Below are 23,010 nucleotides of genomic sequence, written 5' to 3'. Positions count from 1 at the left end.
AAACTCTACTAGGGAGCTAAATGATTTTGTAATCACCGATAGGAAAGTGGAAGAGAAATTGTTGAAGTTTAACATAACATTGGATGGAACCTATTTAGTTATATTAAAGGAGGCTGCAAAGGAAGAAAGCAAACCCTCGGCCATAATTATGACATGATTCTCAGATTCAGGGGAGGTTCCCGTAGAATATAGATGTGCAAATATATCTCCAATTCAACGAAAGGAGATCGAAGGGTGACACGAGTAATTACACATCTGTTAGTTTAACTTCTGTTTCAGGGAAATAATGCAGTCTCTGATAAAAGAAGAAATGCAGGATGATCTAGACAAGGCTGCAATTATGCTTCAGAGAGAGCATGGGTCTGTTAAGGGGGAAATCTTGTCTAACCAATTTGATTGGATAATACAATGTGGTCACAAAGAAACTGCATCAAAAAATTATTTTGATATCATATACTTGGAATTTCAGGAAAGCTTTGGATTTTTTTTTTTTTTTATGAAAACCACAAACACGACAAGTATTAGAACCTACAGTACTTAGTACCATGCTTGGATTGGAGGTTCAGAAGAAGAAAGAAGATATTTGTTGACAACAGACTAACTTCTATAGACTGTAATTTTCAGGAAATACATATGAAGGAAGGTTGTTTCAGAAAACGGCAGTTGAATGAATAAACGAGGAAGATGAAAGTTGGTTCTGTGAGTTTGAAGTTGGACAGTAAATGGATGTTGGCTGGTGGCTGCACATGTACAGACTATTCTGAAAGAGAGAGAGTGGGAATTATAGAAGCCAATTCAGAAGAACCGTGCCCATGGAAATATCCGTAGAAAAGGCATTCAACAGAAACAGTATGTCTATGAGACAGCGAGTGGAGAGACTCTGTTACAGAGGAGTCATTAATTAACATAAGTGCCCTCTTCTGAATGGAATCTAGAAGCCTGAGAGAGGTTTAGGGGGCACCGTCCGAGATGCAGGAACAATATTCCATGGTAGGGCAGATTTGCCATTTTTACAGAGTGAACAGCTGTTTGGAAGAAAAGTAACGCCAAGAGCGAAAGAGAAAATCAAGTTTTTATGATGCAGAGGAAGCAATATTTGTAATGTGCTTGTGTCAAGTGAGATTAGCAGTCAGGGTAATTCCCAAAAGAGATATATCAACTTGCCTAGAAATCGGAGTGTCACCAAAAATAAGCATAGGAGCAGAAGAATCCTTTTTGTTAGATATAAGACAAGACTGAGTTTTAGAAGGATTGAAATCAACTATGTTGTCTTTGCCCCAATGGCGAATTACCTGGAGATCGGCATTTAAGGAATTGGTAGCGGATACTCAAGAAGTTGAAGTTGATTGAACATGGATTTCTCAAAATGGAAAGTGGAATGCAATGTGCCATCATTGGCAAAACTATGGATAGGATTTCCAGTCAATGGAAGGTCATTAATATACAAGAGGAAAAGAGTGGTGGAAAGAACTGAACCTTTGGGGGAAACCAGCATTAGTGGAGAAGTTAGAAGACAGAGATGTTGTTGTTGTTTGTTAGATTTATTGGTGCATCAGCAACTTAGGCTATAATGCACTAATTACTGTCTGATATTTCCTTCGTTTTTCTTACAGGAGATAGCAGTTCAGATAAGGTGATATTTATTAATAAATTTTAGAAAAAGAAAAATGTCATCTATGTTCTCTCGATCTCCTAGGACACACTGCAGTGTTAAATGATTGTAATTAGGAAAATTAGAGGAAAAAGCTGTTTTCCGTTCTTTTTGATATTGCAGGCATTCTATGATGATATGCTTTATTGTTAGTTGGCATAAACAATTACTGCATTGTGGAGGGTCACTGTTTGTTAGTAGATAGCTATGAGTGAGGAAAGTATGACCAATGCGTAATCTGGCTAAAATAGTTTCTTCCTTTCTGTTTCGTCTCAGGCTGGATTGCCACAGTTTAGGTTCTCTCTTGATTTCAAAAAGTTTATTATTTTTCTGATCTTTCCACAAGCGTGTCCACACTTCTTTATATGTCTGTTTGATAAAGGACTTTTGATCAATATAAGGAGTCCTGAAATTTGATGGTATCACATTTGTAACAATTTTAGCAGCTAAATCTGCCTGCTCGTTTCCTACGATTCCAACGTGTCCAGGGATCCAGCAAAATATTACGAGCTGTCCACGTCCATGAAGTGCTAATAACTGTGCTAAAATTTTCTGTATCAGAGGATGACTAGGGAAGGATTTACACTGTAGAGCATTAACAGCACTCAACGAGTCCGTATAAATGATGGATTTAGCGTACGAGGCTTCTTTTATATTCTCCAGGGCTAGTAGAATACCATATAACTCTGAGGTATAAGTACTGCATTCTGGTGGGAGCTGTCTGGAGATGGTGGCATTTGGTAGTACTACAGCTGTGCCAACTTTATTACCAGTTTTGGATCCATCTGTGCATAGCTGAATGAAGCTGCTAAACTCAGTAGAGTGAGCCATATGTATTTGTCTAATGTTGATATCAGAGAAGTTATTCTTTCCCCATTGCTGAAAATGTCTATCAATATGTACTGGAGCCATGGAAAGCCATGGCTGCATTTCCATGCTAGTATCCTGGAGAGTGTTAGAAAACTTCAGGCCCCAGCTTGTGATCAAAGCTTCAAGCCTAATGCCAGATGGTTTGTTGGAACGCCGTTTAGTTTGATAGATTTCACTCCATTTTGGCGTGAAGAGGCATTGCCACATGGGATGATGTGGGAGACTGCTGATTTTGGCTGCATAATTTAGTAGTAGAGTTTCCCGCCTAAGGTGTAACTGTGGTTCATAGGCTTCGGTATACAGGCTTAAGATTGGTGATGTGCGAAAAGCCCCCAGTGCAACTCTTAATGCACTGTGATGTACAGGGTCAAGCCATTTCAATACACTTGGCCTGGCTGAGTCATATGCAGGAGACCCATAGTCTAACCGGGATCTGATCAGTGAGCGGTATAGATGTAACAGCACGTAACGATCTGCACCCCACGACATAGAAGAAATTACTCTGAGAAGATTTAGTTTTCTAAGACAACTTGTACGAATATGTTATATATGTTCCAGGAAGTTTAATTTTTTATCAAATATTACACCAAGAAATCTAATACTAGGTTGGAAAGTAATACAATGAGAATCCAACTGAAGGTCTGGATCCGGATGTAAAGAACGTTTGTGACAGAAGTGTACAGTAGTCGTTTTTGGTTTAGAAAGCCGATATCCATTATTTTTGGCCCAAGAGACTATTTTGTTAATGGTGCCTTGTAGTTGTCTTTCAATAAGTCTCATTTTGAGAATGACATGACAAGATCGTCAGTGTACAAGTATGCGTCAACTGTGTTAGGTATGCACTTGGTAATGGAATCAATCCTAATGGCAGAGTGTGGTGCTCAACACTGATCCTTGGGGAACTCCCTCTTCTTGTACATATGCTCGAGATAATGAAGAGTGGAATCGGACTTGAAAGGATCTATTGCCTAGAAAGTTCTTAATAAATTTTGGAAGATGACCCTGAAGTCCAAATTTATGCAAGTCCTGAAGAATTCCATATCGCCAAGTTGTATCAAAGGCCTTTTCGATGTCAACACATACCATAACTAGGTGTTCATTTCTCAAGAACGCATTCCGGATATTTGTTTCGGCCTTGATAATGAGATCAAGCGTACATCTTTTTCTCCGGAAACCATACTGACTTGGGCTTAAAATGTTTTGAGTCTCTAATAACCATGTCAGTCTGGCGTTAATTATTTTTTCCAATGTTTTTCCCAGACAACTGATTAGAGGAATAGGACGGTAATTTTTGGGATCTGTGTGGTCTTTCCCTGGTTTCGGGAAGGCTAGTACATAAGAATGGCACCAGCTAGTGGGGTAATACTCCTCTAAGAAAATTCAGTTATACAGTTTTAAGAGTACAGTTAATGATTCCTCACTTAGATGACAGATCATGGTGTAATAAATCCCGTCGGGACCTGGAGCACTGTTTTTCACTCGTGCAAGTGCATTACGCAATTCATTCATGGTCAAAGGCAGATTATAAGAATGAAGGATGACAGTATTAAAATTTAGTTTGTATTTTTCTGTCTGGGATTTTAGCAATTGAAATGCAGGTTCATATGTGGCAACAGCTGAAAGCATTTCAAACGTAGTACCTAAGGCATTGGCAATTTCTGTAGGTTCAGAGATTTCTTTCCCTTTTACAAGTAGAATAGGAGAAGTTGTCTGCGAGTATTTACCATTAATTCTTTTGATTTTTTTTTTTCATATTGTAGAAGTATCCGTGGATCTGTTTATGGTGGAGGCATAATGCGCCCATGCTTCTTTTTTACTCTCCCGTCTTATATGACGAGCTTTAGCTCTGACTCTCTTAAACTGTAGGAGGTTAGCTGTGGTTGGATGTTTTCGAAAAATATTCCAATATTTGTTCCTTTCTTTTTTAGCACTGTTGCATGCTTCGTTCCACCACATTTTTGGATGAAGCCGGATTTTGGATGATGATTTTGGTATTGCAGTCTTGGATGCTTTCATTATTGTATCTGTAATGTAGCTTACTGCAGAGTCAATTGTGTGGGTTGCTATGAAGACAGTATCTAAGTGAGCTATTTCTTGGTATTTAATCCAGTTAGCCTTAGCAAATTTCCAGGTTGTCCTAATGTTACTCTGAGGGGTAGAACTTATACAGAAAGTACAGATGATAGGAAAGTGATCGCTCCCGCGAGGGTTATTAGTAACGGTTCAGTCTATGAGAGGAAATATCACTGGAGAGCATATTGAAAGATCAATAGCAGAAGTTGAGCCAGATGATAAATGCACGTATGTGTGAGCACCTGTGTTTAAAATTGTCAGGTTATGCTTATCTAAAATTTTTTCAATTATTTGTCCTCTGGAGTCAAGATGTTGAGAACCCCATAGCGGGTGATGGCCATTCCAGTCACCCATAATACAAAAGGGAGCAGGTATTTGCATTACTAAATTATCTAAATCAGCAAAGGTGTATGTATGATTTGGTGATAGATACAATGAAACTAATGTTATTGTGATTCCGAAGGTGACACGGACAGCAATAGACTCTAAAGATGTTTGCAGGGGGATAGGTCTAGAGGGCACCGAAGAGTTCACTATGAGTGCTACTCCTCCATGAGCTAAATTAGATGAGTTTCTATCTTTTCTATACATATTGTAATGCTTAATTTTCATAGATATTGCATTTGTGAGATTTGTTTCTTGAATGCATACTGCAACAGGCTTGTATTCAGATAGGAGATCGTAAAAATCGTCAAAGTTAGCATGGAGCCCACGACAATTCCATTGAATAATTGTATCCATTGTTTGGTTTTAGCTAGTGTCTGTTAACTTCCGTGAGGTAGTTTGCTTACACCTGTCAATTTTTCCTTTATCCTTCTTTGAGAAGACTGGTCTGCTTGTGTCAATGTCACCTTCTGGATGAATTTCAAGAAATGTGTCATCTTCATACGCTTTTTCATCAGTGTCCATGGTATCATCTCTGAATGTGTGCGGATCAGTTCTTTCAGAGCTCTTAGTTTGTACTTTCGGTTGCTGATTGGGATTCTTATCTGGAGGTATTGTTACCGGAGTATTTACTTCTTGGGTTGCATATTTGGAGGGAGATTGTTCTTTTAATGAAGTAAGTAATGATTTCGCCCAACCAGATATAGAGATATTTGGAGGGACGAGCGGCAGTCTGAGTTGATATTGTGCGTAGCTGTTGAGTAACTGAGGCGTATGTAGATGATTTAGTAGGGATTGCAAAGTGTTTCTTTGCCTCTTGATATGGCACTTTATTCTCTATTTTATATCTCTGAATGTTCTTCTCTCTTTTCCATTGGATAGTCCTTAGAGAAGGCAGAATGATTTCGCTGACAGTTAGGACAGTTTTGGGTTTCATTATTACAGTCCGTATGTGTGTGTTCTTTTGAACCACAAGAAGCACAAGTGACTATACCTCTGCACACAGTTTGCGAATGACCGAATTTTTGGCACTTAAAGCACCGAACTGGGTTGGGAATGTACGGTCGAACATGGCATCTGAGATATCCAGCTTTTATAGTTGTGGGGAGATTTGGTGACTTAAATGTCAATATGACTGTTCGTGTAGGGACAAGCTCTCCATCTTTTTTGATGACAATTCTTTTTGCCTGGACTACATTTGGGTTACTTAATTCGGAGACAAGTTCATCCTCTGATACATTTAGAAGATCCCATTCAGATATTACCCCTTTAGAGGAGTTCAAGATGGCATGTGGGGTAACCTTTGTGGGAATTCCACCAAAGGTAGATATTTTCAAGAGTCTTTCAGCATGTCTGTGTTCACTCATCTCCACTAATAGGTCTCCAGATCTTAGTCGCCGAACCATTTTTGGAGGCCCAGCCACATTTTCGAGACATTTCTGAATCAAAAATGGGGAGAGCTTACTCAGTGGTTGGTCTGTGGAGGAATGCAATATTAAGAGAGGAGCAGAAAAATCTGTCCCTTCTTTTTTTTGTCTCTTAGCATGGGATTTATTCAAATTATCATGGTCGTCATGTCTACTTGAATCTGGATCAAGAGATCCATAGTAGGACTGTTTTGTGTCGTCCATAGTTGCTCCTTTTAGTCCCTGGAGAGTGGATTTCTCCTCCCAGGCTTCCAGCCCCGCCACGTGGAGGCAGGAGCGGTGCCACCAGTGACCAAGCGATAAGGTTGTTAGTGTTAGTGCGTTAGTAGATTAGTCTTATATACAAGAAGAAAGGTGGCTTTCCTTTCTGTTGAGTAAGCTGACTTCTTTACTTTAGAAGAGCAAAATTATATAACTTTGGAAATTAGAAAATAACGTTCAACTACAATCAATCGCTCTTTTAAGAAAATCGCTTTCAAATCACTGAAGAATCGCTTTAGTCACTCGCTTGGCACTCGGGGCCAGAAGACAGAGAGCCATCTATCATGATCCTCAGTGAGCAATCAGAGAGAAAACTGGATAACCGAATACAAAATGCAGTTGGCAAACCATAAGATGGAAGTTTGTTCAGAAGACATTTATGCCGAACAAGATCGAAAGCCTTTCAGATGTCAAGAGCAACTGCTTATGTTTCATCGAACTTTTCCATTTGTCCATAAATAGTTAACATAAGCCAGAATATCACCAGTGGATCGACACTGACAGAATCCATACTGACGATTATTGAACAGACGGAAGGATTCTAGGTTGTTTAAGAGTTGGCAGTTAATTGATTTCTCCTTTACTTGAGCAAGATTGTTGTTTGTTTGTTATTTGGTTTTTAGGCGCATTAGCAACTAAGGCCATATTGCTCCGGAGATATGCGGGTCATTCCCTGACCTTTCCGCATCCTCATTATTTGGTGGTCACGGGCTCAAACCCCAGTCTAATCAAGAAGTGTGTGCTATGTACTGCCGCTACTGCCCACCCGGCTACGGAGACGACACTTTAGAAAGAGAAGTGGTAATTGCAATGGGTCGATAATTGGATCGGAAAGATTTGTCACCCTTTTTTAGGAACTGGCTGGATATGAGCGAATTTCCAAGCTGAAGGAAAAACACCTTTGGAATAAGAAAGTGAAAAAAGGCAGCAAAGAACAGGAGTAAATTCAGGAGCACAGGTTTTGAGAACAAGTGGAGAAATGCCAATAGCACCTGGAGCTTTCTTAGCATCAAGATTGATCAAAATCCTTCTGACATCCTTTTCATGGAAAACACACAGGAGGCATTGAATGGAGTGTGTTGGGAATGGTGGGAAGTGTTTTACCAAGGTCATTAATACACGAGTTGGAAGAAAAATGGGATTCTAGGTCAGCTTTATCCTTGGCTGAAGTGACAACAGAACCATGTGGTTTTGTCAGAGGTGTCAGCAGAGATGGACAAATGTTGTGGCCAATGTGCTTTGGCAAGGGACCAGAATGCTCAGTTACCATTAGGGCAAGAAGCAAGTTTTCTATTCTTAGCCTGTTCGAAATCTAGTTTGGACTGATTAATAACTGCTTTACAATTGTTGTGAGCTTTGATGTAGGCAGAAAGAATTGGAAACAATCCAATTACAATATGCAACATTCTTCTCTTGAACACTTTTACTGGAAAAGTGTTCAAGAGAACTTTTAGCACTTTTTCCCTTAGCACTTTTATTGGAAAACCAAGGTTTAGATAATGGACAAGATTTTAAAGTGGAATGTGGAATAAAGAATTCCATTCCTACAAGAATGATTTCACTGACAATCTGACCAAAGGTTGACATCAGAAGTTTTGAAACAGTAATCTGACCAAGGAAAAGAAGAAAAGAAATCTCGCAGGTCATCCCATTTTGGAATCTTGTAATGCCAAACAACATGAGGTTGGGAATAGCCATGAGATAAAGGTTCCATTGGAGAAGAGACAATCACCAAGTTGTGATCTGAAGTGCCTAAAGGACCTCTCACTTCGACCGTGTACTTAGAAGGGTTCTTTGTGAGAAAAAGATCAAGCATGAAGCTGTATGGTTAGAACTGCCCAGTATTCTGGTAGCTAAATGAACAATCTGTGCGAGGTCATTAGTAATTGCAAAATCCTCAGTATCTCGACCAGCTGGGTCAGTGTGACTAGAAAACGGAAGCCAGCCGGAGTTGTGAACATTAAAATCACCAAGTAAAATTACCTCACTGTTAGGAAAGTTGGACTGAAGAAAGCCAAATTGCAAAGAGAGGAAATCAAAGAGCTCCAAGTGATTAGTGGAGTTGGGAGAACGATAGAGACAACAGATGAATTTGACAGAATTAGGTAGAGAGATTTTAAACCAGAGAAGATCAAAAAGAGGAGATTCCAAATTACCAAGTCTCTGAAAGGGAATATCGGAATGGACATATGCACAAGTACCACCTTTGAGGTGAAAGGAATCATATAGTAAATAATTTGGGCAACTGAGATGAGCAGTAGTTGAATCAACCGATAACTGAGATTCTGTTAGAAAAAGTACATGGATTTGGCAGACTGCAAGTGGAAATGGACATCGTTGAGATTAGAATTGAGATCCTGTATATTTGTGAAATGAACTAGGAAGTGTTTGGGAGGTTTAGATCTTTTCGCAGATAAGTTTACTCTATTAGTTTGACAATTCATGGTGTATTCAATAGTAAGAAAAAACTGGGGGGACATGTTGTATAAAGGAATGAAATTTTTGGATATGGCATACACATGGTAAGAATATACCCAATTTCTTGATATAACGTAGCCTCGACAATGCCCCCCCACATACACACTACTTGGACTCCCTCCAGTCACTAGCAGAGTAGAGTAGAAGTAGCAATATTATACACTCGCTGACCTGGAAGCCTCCTAAAGAGTTACCAATAGGTTCAGTCTGGTGTACTAACTAGCGACCAGCCTGTGAACACTGTTTTAGAGCTGTACACTCGAAATGTAAGGAGGTTTGGATCTCACGATGACGTCCATCATAACCTCAAAAGTCATCAGTCATACTGCATGATGGAAGAGATGGGGAAGGGTTGACAGGAACTTAGCTCTGGAGACTAAACATGGGTTCCCCCACTTCAAGCCTCCAATAAGCAAAGTGGTGCTTATTGAGGGGCGGCATTCCTCTATGTGTCACCACACCTCGACCCCTTCTTACGTTGATTCACACCTGGGTGGTCACCCACAGTGTGCTTGTTCGTGGGTATTATACTCAGGATTGCTAACAGTCCCACCATCATGAAGGTGCAAGCAGAGGATTTGGTGGTCACAATCCATCCAGACTTAGCCGAAATTGGGTCCACTTGAGTTGAGTGTCACCTGAATATCAGTTCCATCAGCATTTTAGACTCCCAGGTAGCAAGTACATCTTATCTGGCATATCTGAGAGAATGTCTGTGACAACCTCAAGGACCGATCGCAAGGAGTGATCGCAGCAGGGATAGCGCTATAACTTGAATGGTGTAGTTAAATTTGGACGTGTAGGGGTGTACGCTGGCAATCAGATGGCGACCCCAGAGGGTCACTGAGACAGGCCCATGCCTCACCAGGCGAAATGTAGTACCATGCATGAGTTGAAGGGGGCAGGGATGGATGGGATGCCATAAACTTAGCTCCGGAGCCTAAACATGGGTTTAACCACTTCAAGCCACCAATAAACAAAGTGGTGACTCTCATCAATAGGATTGCACTGGTTGATAAGAGTCATCTACAACTTAGTGTTAGTATTAGTGCTAGTATTAATGTTATATTATAGTATTGTATTATTAGTGTTATTTTATGTATTAGTAGTGGTACTAGTTATTATTAGTATTATATTATAGTATTGTATTATTAGTGTTATTTTATGTATTAGTAGTGGTACTAGTTATTATTAGTATTATATTATAGTATTGTATTATTAGTATTAAATTTATAGTATTGTATTATTAGTATTATATTATAGTATTGTATTATTAGTGTTATTTTATATTAGTATTAGTAATGTGCATGGGTTTTCATCAAAATATGACAAAAAAAAGTATTGTATATCAAAATTCAGATTCACAGCGTGAAAGATTTGAAGAAATTTTTAAAAAAATGTAATATGAAAATGAGAATTGCATCTGTCTATAAATCACATTTATCCTGTGGTTGATTTCCAAATTTAGAGGATGAAAAGCAATATATCTTTGCCTGTGGACCATTAACTAGGCCACTGTATGAAAAAAAGCTGTCTTTTCTATAAGGAATGACAAAATAAGACTATCCACTGTGCTACTAGCAAAGATCTTGAAAAAATATAAGCACCACCTTATGGGAATGGAATTTCAGACAAGACAAGACCTCACTATTCACATCCCACATTTTATGCACTAAAATTCAAAGGTTTTTCTTTTCTGATTTACTATTTTTGCGCATTTTCTGATTTGCTATTTTTGTGTATAAAAAATTAATATCTAGTTGCAAATAAGTGATAACATAACTTGTTTGTAGAAGTTAAGAATGGATTTATGATTTTTTTTTAAGCACCTGGCATATCATTTTAATAAAGCCCAGTAATGCAATGTGGTTTGTCAACTATAGAATCTAAAGACTGCTAAAATGATATTCCTCAGAGAAAATTACTCCCAAATGTTGTAGTTTGGAGAGTGGTATGTAGCAGAGATAATCACAAATAATTTCTACCTAAAGCATTTTCTATGATAAAAATATTGGTACATGCAAGTTCCATGGAAACCACTTTTTATGATCTATAGGTCCCCAATGGCAGACTCTAGGAATGGAATACGGTTTTAAGCTCAGGTGCACTACACTACAATCAAGAATACAGGATGTCGTAAAATATGCCATTTAATATTCAACACGTTTATTTTATATTTTATTTTATGGTGTAAGTTCACTATGGTGCCCATAGTGAACGTATACTAGAATCGCAAAAGTATTCAGCAACCTCCTGACAGTAGAGAAGTAGGTCCAAGTATATAAAAGTACAGGCACATATAAAAAAAATGTCCACAGCTATCAGAATAAGGCAGTATTAGTCATTGATTCCGTGAATGGTGTTAGCCACAAAGGCATAGTCCAAATGTGCCTCAAGGTTTCACTAAGAAACTCTGAAATGAGTATTTTGCATCTACATTCACACATGAGGAGTTATTCACGGCGGGGAATGCCAGAGGTGAGCTAGATGATTTTGTAATAACTGAGAGCAAATGGAGGAGAAATTGTTGACGATACCACCAGGGGCTTCTCTTTCTTAGTAATTTCCTTTTATTTCTGACCCCCCCTCCCTCTCCCTCTCTCTCTCTCAGGGGTAACTCAAGAATTTTTTTTTTGGCTGGTGCAGCAAAAGCCTCAGGCTTCCTTGCACCATACGGCTAATAATAATAATAATAAACATAAAGCACCTGGGATGGATGGGAGCTATCTAGTTATATTAAAGGAGGCAGCAAAGGAAGTAAGCAAACCCTTTGCCATAATTATGAGAGCTTCCTAGGACTCGGGGGAGATACCCATGCACTGGAGATGTGCAAATGTGACCCCAATTCACAAAGGAGAATCAAAGGGGGACAAGTAATTACAGAGCTGTTAGTTCAACTTCTGATCCAGGAAAATTAGTGGAGGCACTGGTTAAAGAAGCACTGTAGGATTATTGTGGGTTTGTTAAGGGGAAGTCTTGTCTGACAAATTTGATTGGATACTATGATGTTGTCACAAAGGAACTGGATGCAAAGAATAATTTTGATATCATATATTTGGATCTTAGAAAGACTTTTAATACTGTTGCACATGGAAGACTGCTGCACAAATTGGAGCAGTGTGGCATTGGAGGCAAGTTGCTGCTATGGATAAAGGAATGATAATCAATAGACACTGCTCTTTGTGGACTAATGTTATTAGTAGAGTCCCCCAGGGTTCGGTGTTGGGTCCATTCTTGTTTTCTGTATTTATTAATGATATTGATGATGGTATATCAGGCTTAATGTCCAAGTTTGCAGATGATATGAAGGTCGGCAAGGTTGTTAATGACACAAATGACAGTACGCTGCTGCACAGGATTTAGAAAAGTTGAGCAGATGGGCTGAGAGGTGGCAACTGAAGTTTAACACTGACAAATGTAAAGTACCACATATGGGAAGCAGTAACCACAGAGAAATGTATCAACTGTGTGGAACTACACTGACAGTGGTAGAGAATGAAAAGGACCTTGAGGTAATTGTGCAGGCAAATATGAAGTTTTCTGAACAGTGCAGATGGTCTGAAAGAGTAGCTCATGGTGTCTTGTCAATGATATACAGAAATTTTTCTAGCAGGGATAAGGAGGTGATTATCCCCTTGTATAAGGCAATGGTTAGGCCACACCTTGAGTACTGTATACAGGTCTGGAGGCCTCCTTTTAAGAAGGATGTAGAACTGCTGGAACGAGTACAGAGAAGGACAACAAGATTAGTGAATGGAACAAAGGGTTGCTCTTACGAAGAAAGGCTTAAATTGTGCAAATTACAGTGTCTGGAGACTAGGCACTTTCAAGGTGATCCGATTGAGGGGTATAGAGCCTTGAATGGTTCAAGCATGCTCAATGCTGATGAGATTCTTCCTCTTGCTCAGAATAATCGCCGGAGAGGGCATATATTCAAATTGAGGAAAGACAGCTGTAGGATAGTTGTGCGGAAGTTTGCTTTTAGCCAGCAGGTGATTGATTGCTGGAACAAACTTCCATCTGTCGTAGAAGTTGAGAGCTTAAACAGATTCAAGGTAGAACTAGACAAACATTTGGAGCAAGTGGATGGGTGAAATGAGAAGGGTTTTTTGTTTTTTTTTTGGCAGATGCTATAGAAGCTTGTTTTCTTGCATCATGTGCCTTTACTAATGCTAAAGAATAAGGAGTGTTTCTCTAAATGAGTTGTTTTTGGATTTTTGCTAAGGAAACTCTACAAAAATCCAAAAACATCTCATTTAGAGATTTCAAAAATAAGATATTTGAAAATACAAGTGACAGCCTTAAACAATTTTCTATTTTACCAAAATTTCACATTAACTAACTTGTTGAAATTTAAAGTTATGCACTGTGTTACAAAAAGGGGGGGGGGGAGGCAAAAAGCAATGAATTTTATACGAAAACCAAGAACATTTCATTTTTGCACATGCGACACACTGCCCATTCATTCCTCCAACCAGTGCATTGTAACAAACATAATATCTAGTGTTTTAGCTGGACTATACTGTATATGTATAGCACACATGATGTGTATTTAAAAAAAAAAAAAAAAAAAAAACACTGCCAGATTTCTAATAAACAGATTTTAATGAAATTTGAGGAGGCTAAACAAATTGTTCTAAAAGAGTAAAATATAACATTTCATACAAATTCATCCACTGGGAGTAGAGTTATTACATGCAGACAGAAAGAAATAATAATTGAATTGTCAGTTTTCTACTGGTCCAATTTAAGGAAATTTGGAATGGCAAATCTTTCTAAAAGGCCAGCCCAAATATAAAATTTCATGAAAATACATCCACTGAAAGATTAGATATTACATGTAGACAGAGAAAAAATAATAATAATTGCCGGATTTTTATTGGTCCAATTTTAATGAAATCTGGGAAGTCTGAAAAATCTTTTCAAACAACTCGAATATAAAATTTTGTACAAGTCCACCCACTTGAAGCTGAGTTATTATGTGGACAGATAGATAAATAGTGAAGACAACAGGTGCATTAGGCATATATGCTAATGTGTCTAAAAAGGAAAAATCTCAAAATGGGCCAATTTTTTTTTTTATAACCCCGCTAAAGTACTGCTAGCACAACTTAGACAGCATATATAAATTTCAATATATTCAATTATATAATTACAGTCGGACCTCTCTTTAACGAACTTCCATATAGCAAAATTTTCTATGTAGTGTACTTTTTTGATTTTCCCTTGGTCATTACATTGAAAATAGTTTCCGTATAACGAAGAAAATTTCCATATAATGAACTAATTTCGAGAGACCTGGGGGCACATTGTTTGCACCTCTGGCCTTTAGGCAATAGAGTTGATGCTGTAGAAAGCACGAATTAAGAGCTAAAAGAATTAAGCATTAATAGCTAAAGGCTTTAATTCCACAAATTAAGAGATAAAACATTTTTAAATTTAATGGTTCCTGTAAAACCCTGGAACTGGCCAGGAGGAAACTGGCCAGTTCCATGGTGCGGGATAGAAAAACATAGAAGTTTGGGAGAGGCCTTTGCCCAGCAATGGGTCAGCAATGGCTAAAAAGAAGTAAAACCTATACAACTTATACAAAGAAGTCCCGCTGGTCAGCTGTGCACAACCACTGGCAAAGATTAAGGCATATTCCTGACATGGGCATTGGCTCTGGTCAGCCTATTTTCTACCGTAAGCATCCTATTAGAAAATTAGTAGAGAGTGATTTTCCTTTATCTCGAAATTCATCTGTTGTTTCGAAAAATGAGTCATCCACACTTTCACTAAATTTCACCTGTCTGTTTACATGGTAGCTACAAGTGGTCCCTAATTTCAGCTTAGTTTTAACTGCTGTGCAAGTAACCTTACAGTGTCTAAGAGGAAATCGTTAAGTGTAGCGTGAAAAAGTGGGAGTGCTTAACATTGTATATCGTGGAGTAAAAAAAAAAAAAAAGAAATCATTTTAAAATTTGATGTCCCTGTCAGTAGTGTCAACCATTCTGAAAAATCCTGTTTCAATTCTCAAACTGTTTGAGGAAACAGGACCCAGTCGGAAACTTGCAAAATTATGTCTTTGGGAAAATGTAATTAATGAAGCAGTTTTTAAGTGGATGAAGTTGATTCGAGCCCAAAACATGTCAATATCAGGGTTATTAATAAAGAAAAAGGCTATGGAGTATGCATCTTTTCTGGGGCACAAAACATTCCAAGCCAGTTCTGGTTGGCTGCACAAATTTAAAGAGCCTCATGGATTACTCGAAAAAGTTATTTCTGATGAAAGTGGAGTTGCAATTGAAGAAGACTATACCCATTAGAAAGAAACAGTTTTGGAAAAAATTATGGAAAACTACAAGTCCAAAAACATATTCAACGTTGATGAAACTTGTCTATTTTTTTAAATGTTTGCAGAACAAGACACTGGATTTTAAAGGTGATAAATGTTTAGGTGGTAAAAATAATAAGGAGAGAATTACACTCTTGGTTGCAAATATGACTGGTAATGAAAAACTGAAGCTTTTGGTAATAGGCAAAAGTAAATAACCCCAATGTTTCAAAGGAGTAAAGTCATTAGAGTTTGACTACAATTACAACAAAAACTTTGAATGATAAGCAAAATTTTTGAGCAGTGGATTTTAAATATCGATAGAAAGATGACGAAAGGAAATAGAAAAAAAAGAGTTTATTGTCGACAACTGCCCTGCCCACTTTCACTTGGTAATTTCGAAACTTACAAGTGTGAAGTTTGTTTTTCTTCCTTCTGAATAATTCGTCTTAACTACAGCCAATGGACCAAGGCATTATAAAGAATTTGAAAATGAACTATCGAAGGCACATACTGAAAAAAATTGTGGATTCTGTTATAGATTTGTGGATGTGTATATCAGAGTTGGCGAACGTGTGGAGTCAAGATGTGATGGAAATGATTAAGAATTGTTTTGCAAAAGCAGGTTTTGCTAAAATGCTAATTAACAGAGATGAGAGGGATGAAATACTAGAAGACATTCAACAATCTTGGGAAGAGTTCCAAGAGAGGTTCGGTGGAAAAATTGTTCTTGACGAACTTTTAGGAGTTGATAATGATGTCATAGTAGCTGAATATCCGAGTGACTCCAACATTTTGGAGCGTATTTAAAGAACTAGTGACAATATCGACGATGAGTTGGATGAAAATGAGGGCAATATTACACCTTCCAAACAAATGTTGGCAGCATTTGAAACTTTGCGTCGAGGCCTTCAGTGGAAAGAAAATGTTACAGAAAATATATCTGAGTGTTTAAAGTTTAAACAAATGCAAACATTTTTATGAACGGTGTACAGTAGAATCCAATACAACAAAAAATAACCAAATATTTTACAATATAATTCTTAAAAGTGTACTAATAAATTGTGGGCATCATGTAAAGTCATTTCTTAATAGATACGTATTAATAAATTGTTTTAAAATATTAGAAAATGTATTCATTCCAACTTCTTTCCCATCTGTTACTATATTTCTGAATTTACAGTATTTTTTCATTGATGAAAAGATCATATTTCTTTATAACGAAATTTCTGCATAACCAATTTTTTCAAGGGAATGATCGATTTCGTTATAGAGAGGTCTGACTGTATATACATAATATATATAATTATATTTCCCTGTAATTAATAAACAAATATATAGGTTTATTAATGTTTTCTTTCTCTGCTTATGAATCACTGGAATTCAGTGCCAGCTGACTTTTTCTGCATGGCAGGATTAAATCTCAGAGGTGTCAATTAGGTGGTGTGGGATTTCACATCCCACAAGTGATTACCAAGGATAGGAAAACAGAACTGACCACTCTTGCCATCACATTTTATTACTTTTTCTTTGAAACAGTAATAAAAAGGTGCCATTTTTAAATGCTGTTAAGTAGATTTTTATTACATAAATATATATATATATTTTTTAAATCTTTTTTGTTTCAAATTTTAGTGCAGCTATCATTTGTGTTTAACTGATAAAGGAAATTGCTCAAAAGTGAATGCTGTTGTTGGAGAAAATTCTGTTGCCTTAGTTCAGTGTGTTCATTGCCTTGATATAAGAATGATATAAATGCCATTTAATATTCTTTTATAAATAATTCATTAGCAGTTTATTTTTTATAATATATATATAAACTGAAATTTATAACAATACAAACATGATTTGATAACTCAGCTGTACAACATAATACCTAATACAATTTGATAGCATAATATGCACTGCTGTCACATAACCCTGGGACAGTGCAGCATTATTACTGTACTTAAGTATTTCTTAGTTTAATGCAGTATTTTATTTTAATTCAGCTAAAATTATGCCTCAGACTGCAGAAGAAAAGCAGAGCTCAAAGTAGTGTGAATGCTATGGCTGAGAGAACTGACACAGGCAGTTTTCCTAAGAATCAGTACTTTATAATGTGTGCAACTTGCATGTCTGAAAATCAATCTTTGGCAGGATGCGATACAGCCAGAGAGATTATCTTTCTGTATTTTCATTGCAAACAGCATGAGGAGATTAAGATTTATTAATTTTGTGTACTGAGGTGAATATGAGAGCTTGAAGAACAGGGTTGATGCTTCCAGAAGAAGCAAAAAGAGGGGCCAAATCAAGCACTCAGCTGCCCATCAATGATAGACTACATTCATGTATCAGACAACACAGTGGCAAAAAATGCTAGTCCCACAGGAAGTAGCTATTGATGTTGTAAAACATTTATCTTTTAAATGCACAAAAAATTATATCATACATGTAGGTACTAATGATAAAGTCAACAGTTGGGATTCAAGAGTGCTGGGATGAGATTTATTTTTAATTGGTGCGGCAAAAGCCTGTGGCTTACTATACTAATACTAAATACAATTTCTTTATTCCTCATTCCACCCTAAAAACTTGTCATTTATCTAAATCTTGGTTTTCCAAAAAATGTGCTAAGACTACACAAGACAACAACACAGCAACACCTCCCACCATTCCCAACACGTTCGATTCAATGCCTCCTGTGGTCTTCCATCAAAAGGAAGTCAGAAGGATTTTGATGAATCGTGATGCTAAGAAAGCTCCAGGTCCTGATGGTATTTCTCCACTTGTTCTCAAAACCTGTACTCCTGAACTTACTCCTGTTCTTTGCTGCCTTTTTTCACTTTCTTATTCCAAAGGTGTTTTTCCTTCTGCTTGGAAATTTACTCATATCCAGACAGTTCCTAAAAAGGGTGACAAATCCCTCCCATCCAATTATTGTCCCATTGCAATTACTTCTACTCTTTCTAAAGTAATGGAGAAATCAATTAACCGCCAACTCTTAAACTACCCAGAAGCCTTCCGTCTGATCAACGATCGCCAGTATGGAGTCCGTCAGTGTCGATCCATTGGTGATGGCTTATGTTACCCATTTATGGACAAATTCAATGGAAAAGTACGGTGAAACACAAGCAGTTGCTCTTGACATCTCAAAGGCTTTCAATCGTGTTTGGCATAAAAGTCTTCTAAACAAGCTTCCATCTTATGATTTGCCAATTGCATTTTGTAATTGGTTATCCAGTTTACTCTCTGATTGCTCACTGAGGATCATGATAGATGGCTCTCTGTCTTCTAACTTCTCCACTAATGCTGGAGTTCCCCAAGGTTCAGTTCTTTCCACCACTCTTTTCCTCTTGTATATTAATGATCTTCTTCCATTGACTGAAAATCCTATCCATAGTTTTGCCGATGATAGCACATTGCATTCCACTTTCCATTTTGAGAAACCTTGTCCTGCTCAATGAGCTTCAACTTCTCGAATATCCACTACCAATTCTTTAAATGCCGATTTTCAGGTGATTCTCCAGTGGGGCAAAGACAACTTAGTTGATTTCAATCCTTCTAAAACTCAGTTTTGTCTTATATCTCACAAAAAGGATTCTTCTGCTTCTATGCTTATGTTTGGTGAAATTCCGATTTCTAGGCAAAATTATATATCTCTTTTGGGGATTACCCTGACTTCTAATCTCTCTTGGTACAAACACATTACAAATATTGCTTCCTCTGCATCTAAAAAACTTGGTTTTCTCTTTCGATCTTGGTGTTACTTTTCTCCCAAAGCTGTTCACTCTGTACAAATCGCAAATCCGCCCTACCATGGAATATTGTTCCCACATCTTGGGCAGTGCCTCCAAAACCTCTCAGGCTTCTAGATTCCATTCAGAAGAGGACAGTTAGGTTAATTAATGACTCATTTCTAACAGAGTCTCTCCACTCGTTGTCTCATAGATGTACTGTTTCTGCTGCATGCCTTTTCTACAGACACTTCCATGGGCACTGTTCTTCTTAATTGGCTTCTATAATTTCCGCTCTCTCTCTTTCAAAACAATCCGAACACATGCCACCACCAGCCAACATCCATTTACTATCCAACTTCAAACTCACAGAACAAACTTTTCATCTTCCTCGTTTATTCATTCAACTGCCGTTTTCTGGAACAACCTTCCTTCATACATATTTCATGAAAATTACAGTCTGCAGAAGTTCAAGTCTAATGTCAACAAATATCTTCTTTCATCTTCTCAACCTCCAATCCAAGCACGGTACTAAGTACTATAGGTTGTAATACCTCTCGTGTTTGGGGTTTCCATAAAAAAAAATACTGCGACAGGCTTGTTTCCAAATTTTTAGCATCATTTTCTGCTTACACTACAAGCTTTAGTGTAAGCAGAAAATGATGCTTTAGTGTAAGCATCATTTTCTGCTTACACTAAAGCTTGTAGTAGTTAGCATTAGCATTATTAGAAGCACATGATCAAGAAAGCAAGCTTATATAGCATCAGCTGTAAAACAATACAAACTCAAGCAGTTCTTTCTGACATTTCCAAGGTTTCTGATTGTGTTTGGCATAAAGGTCTTCTAAACAAGCTTCTCCCATGAACTACCATCTCTTTTTTTAAATTGGGTAGGCAGTTTTCTTTCTGACTGCTAACTGCAGATGCACAGGTGCTGTGTTCTAATTTCTTGACTAATGTTGGTATTGCCAAAGTTAAGTGCTCTCTTCAACTCATTTCCCCTTGTATATTAATGATCTTTTTTCATTCACTGGAAATCCTATCTATAATTTGGCTGATGATAGCACAGTCTTCCAGTTTAAGAAAGCTTGTCCTGCACAAGCATTTTCAAACATCCCTCACCAATTCTGGTGATGGTGGCAGGGCACTTAACAGGTTCCCCTCGAAAATAACATTCCAGTGTTAACTGTTATTCAATGATTAAAAATCTGAAATTTCTATACCTTCCTGAATATAGTCAAACTTTTTCAGCAATCGTTTCTGAAGTGATTTTCTTATAATTTTTCTGAAGAAGCTGCATGTGAAAACCTATCACGTTCTCCACCATAATTTTTGCTTGAAGAGGGATGTGTTAGTGGACAAGCACTGATGCTGTTTGCTTGTTTAAAGCATCAGCTTACTTTTTTTCCCTCTTGCACTAGTTCAATAAACATCTACCATCTTACTGCAGTTGTTTTTGAAAGATTTATTACTGTTTCACAGAGTAAAAGATGATAACACAAAATCCAACATTCTCTCAAAATATTTTACTCAACAGGAAGCAATAAACGTAATTTCAAACCTTCAAAGGGTGTCAAATTTGAAATAAATTTGAAAATAGACTTGAAAATGGAAGTAACAGTATCGAATATATATTTTTAAAATTTTTTCAATAATATTTATCTACATAATATTTATCTACATATGTACACATGCATATTTAAAATTTAGCACACTTAATGATCTTTTAAATTGGAAAATGAAAGACACTTAAGTGATTGATACCTCTATTTTATGTTCACATTTCTTTTTTATAATTTATGGCAAAATTAAAGGTTTTTTTTTTGTTTTATTGAAAATAAAAGATGTAAAACAGTGTATTTTAAAATTTAAATTTTTTTAAAACAACACTGTTCTAGCATTATTTAAAAAAATCCCAAAATATTTTCCAAAATTAAAAATAAAATGGGCACCTGTCAGGTGCCAAGCTACCATCTTTGATTCAAATAGGGGCAGTACCACTCACTGCTGCATTAAATGCTGATCTCCAGAGGGTTCTTCATTGCTACAAAGAAAACATAGTTTGCTTTAAGCCTTGAACTGGGTAGTTTGAATAAATTTAAAGATGATCTAGGCAAATTATCAAAAGGGGTTGAACATATGATGTGTTATGGGGGAAGTGTTTTTGTTTTGTTTTTTTATTCTCTTTTTGATGCTGTATATGCTTGCTTTCTTGCATAATTTGGAACTACTAATATCAAGAAATACCTTCTGTTTCCTTAATTTTTATTATTATTATTAGCCATATGGTGCAAGAAAGCCTGAGGCTTATGCTGCAAAACCCAAGTTACCCTGTAACAGAAGGAGAGACAGAAGTAGAAAGGAATCACCAAGAAAGAGAAGAATGATGATAACCAGCTGAGGACCCTGGGTGCCAAGCCCATACTCACCAGATGAGAGCCTCTTTAAACCCATGTCCTAATATCTTTCGTGTTTTGACTTTACGTTAAAAAAAATAAATTAACATTTGGTGAGACGGCTGAAGTCCAGATTATGGGTACACCTTGTCACCATGTTGCGGAAATGGCCAAATTTGGGACGGATTCAAGCAAAAGTGTGGGATTTATTTTAATAGACTTTCATTTTTGGCTAGTGAAAAAAAAAAGGTTATGTTAGTTTACGCCAGTAATTCGGGACGAATTCAAGCAAATGAAGCCACTTAATCCGGAAGTGTACCCATAAACCGGGCAGACTAAGACAAATAGAGAAAACCACTTTTAGAGAATAAAAAAATTGCCTTTGTCTTTTCCTTTGATTGTTCTGTAACTTTTATCTATGGATGCTTATTAACTAATCAGATTAGGAGCACCTAGTTATCTATAAAATATGAAAAATCATGACTAAACTACGCCATAAATAATTCTACTGCAAAACTTGGCAATATATATTCAAATGTGTGTGATATTTATTTTGAGTTCATCCGTAGTACTGAAACATGTATTCTTCACAGAACCATATATATTTTCCTTCGTATTATGTATCAATTTATAATGGACTTTATGAAAATATTTACCTATGTACTTCAAAGATAATGAGGATTCTGTTTTAGCGTAGGAAGTCAACGGGATAAAAATACTGGAAAAAAAAATAAACAAACAAAAACAGATAACTAAGACCGCATATTTCATTAACGTGCATTCACCAAAAAACCAAACATAATCAATAACTATTGCAGTTCGCACTGTAGTGCCATCTACCATCTCAAACGTATGTTATTTGTGCATATTCAATATCCATATACCATCTCTAATTGCAAAATGCTAGTGACACACACAGACCAGGAATGATCCCAGTCCGATTCCAGTAGCAAGCCGAAGTTGGAACCTAATTCATATGGGTAGAAGTAACCCGAGAGAAAAGTACCAACTGTGTGGTACTACACTTAAGGTGGTAGAAAATGAAAAACACCTGGGAGTAATTGTGCAGTCAGATATGAAGTTTTCTGAGCAATGCAGACAGGCTGCCAGGGCAGGTCATGGGGTTTTGTCAATGATATATAGGCACTTTGCTAGCAGGGATAAGGAGGTGATTATCCCCTTGTATAAGGCAATGGTCAGGCCACGCCTTGAGTACTGCGTACAGGTCTGGAGGCCTCATTTTAGGAAGGATGTAGATTTATTTGAGCGTGTACAGAGAAGGGCAACAAGATTGGTGAGGGGAATGAAGGGATCCTCTTACCAAGAGAGGCTTAAGTTCTGCAAATTGCAGTGGCTGGAGACTAGGCACCTGCGCGGTGATCTGATTGAGATGTATAAGGCCTTGAATGGGTTGAGCACACTAAATTCTGATGGAATT

The 23,010-nt window shown here is 37.3% G+C and overlaps 1 protein-coding gene across 2 annotated transcripts in view; it reads right to left on the bottom strand.

Annotated features, from left to right (window-relative positions):
- The window catches only part of LOC150075993 (transmembrane protein 164), a 121,265-nt gene extending 98,946 nt beyond the window's left edge, over positions 1-22,319 (bottom strand). The window contains exons 1-2 of one of the 2 annotated variants that reach the window (XM_090387476.1): positions 22,229-22,319; positions 21,129-21,220 (exon numbers count right to left, since the gene is read on the bottom strand). The gene's annotated coding sequence lies outside the window, so the exon portion shown is untranslated. The remainder of the gene's footprint in view (positions 1-21,128; positions 21,221-22,228) is intronic. The other variant, XM_090387475.1, reaches the window with a different exon arrangement.
- Between the last annotated feature and the right edge of the window lie 691 nt (positions 22,320-23,010).

This window comes from Mastigoproctus giganteus, chromosome 13 (assembly GCF_048544385.1).
Source record: "Mastigoproctus giganteus isolate SK-2022 chromosome 13, ASM4854438v1, whole genome shotgun sequence".
Lineage (NCBI taxonomy): Eukaryota > Metazoa > Arthropoda > Arachnida > Uropygi > Thelyphonidae > Mastigoproctus > Mastigoproctus giganteus.
This window is presented reverse-complemented; position numbering and strand designations above follow the sequence as displayed.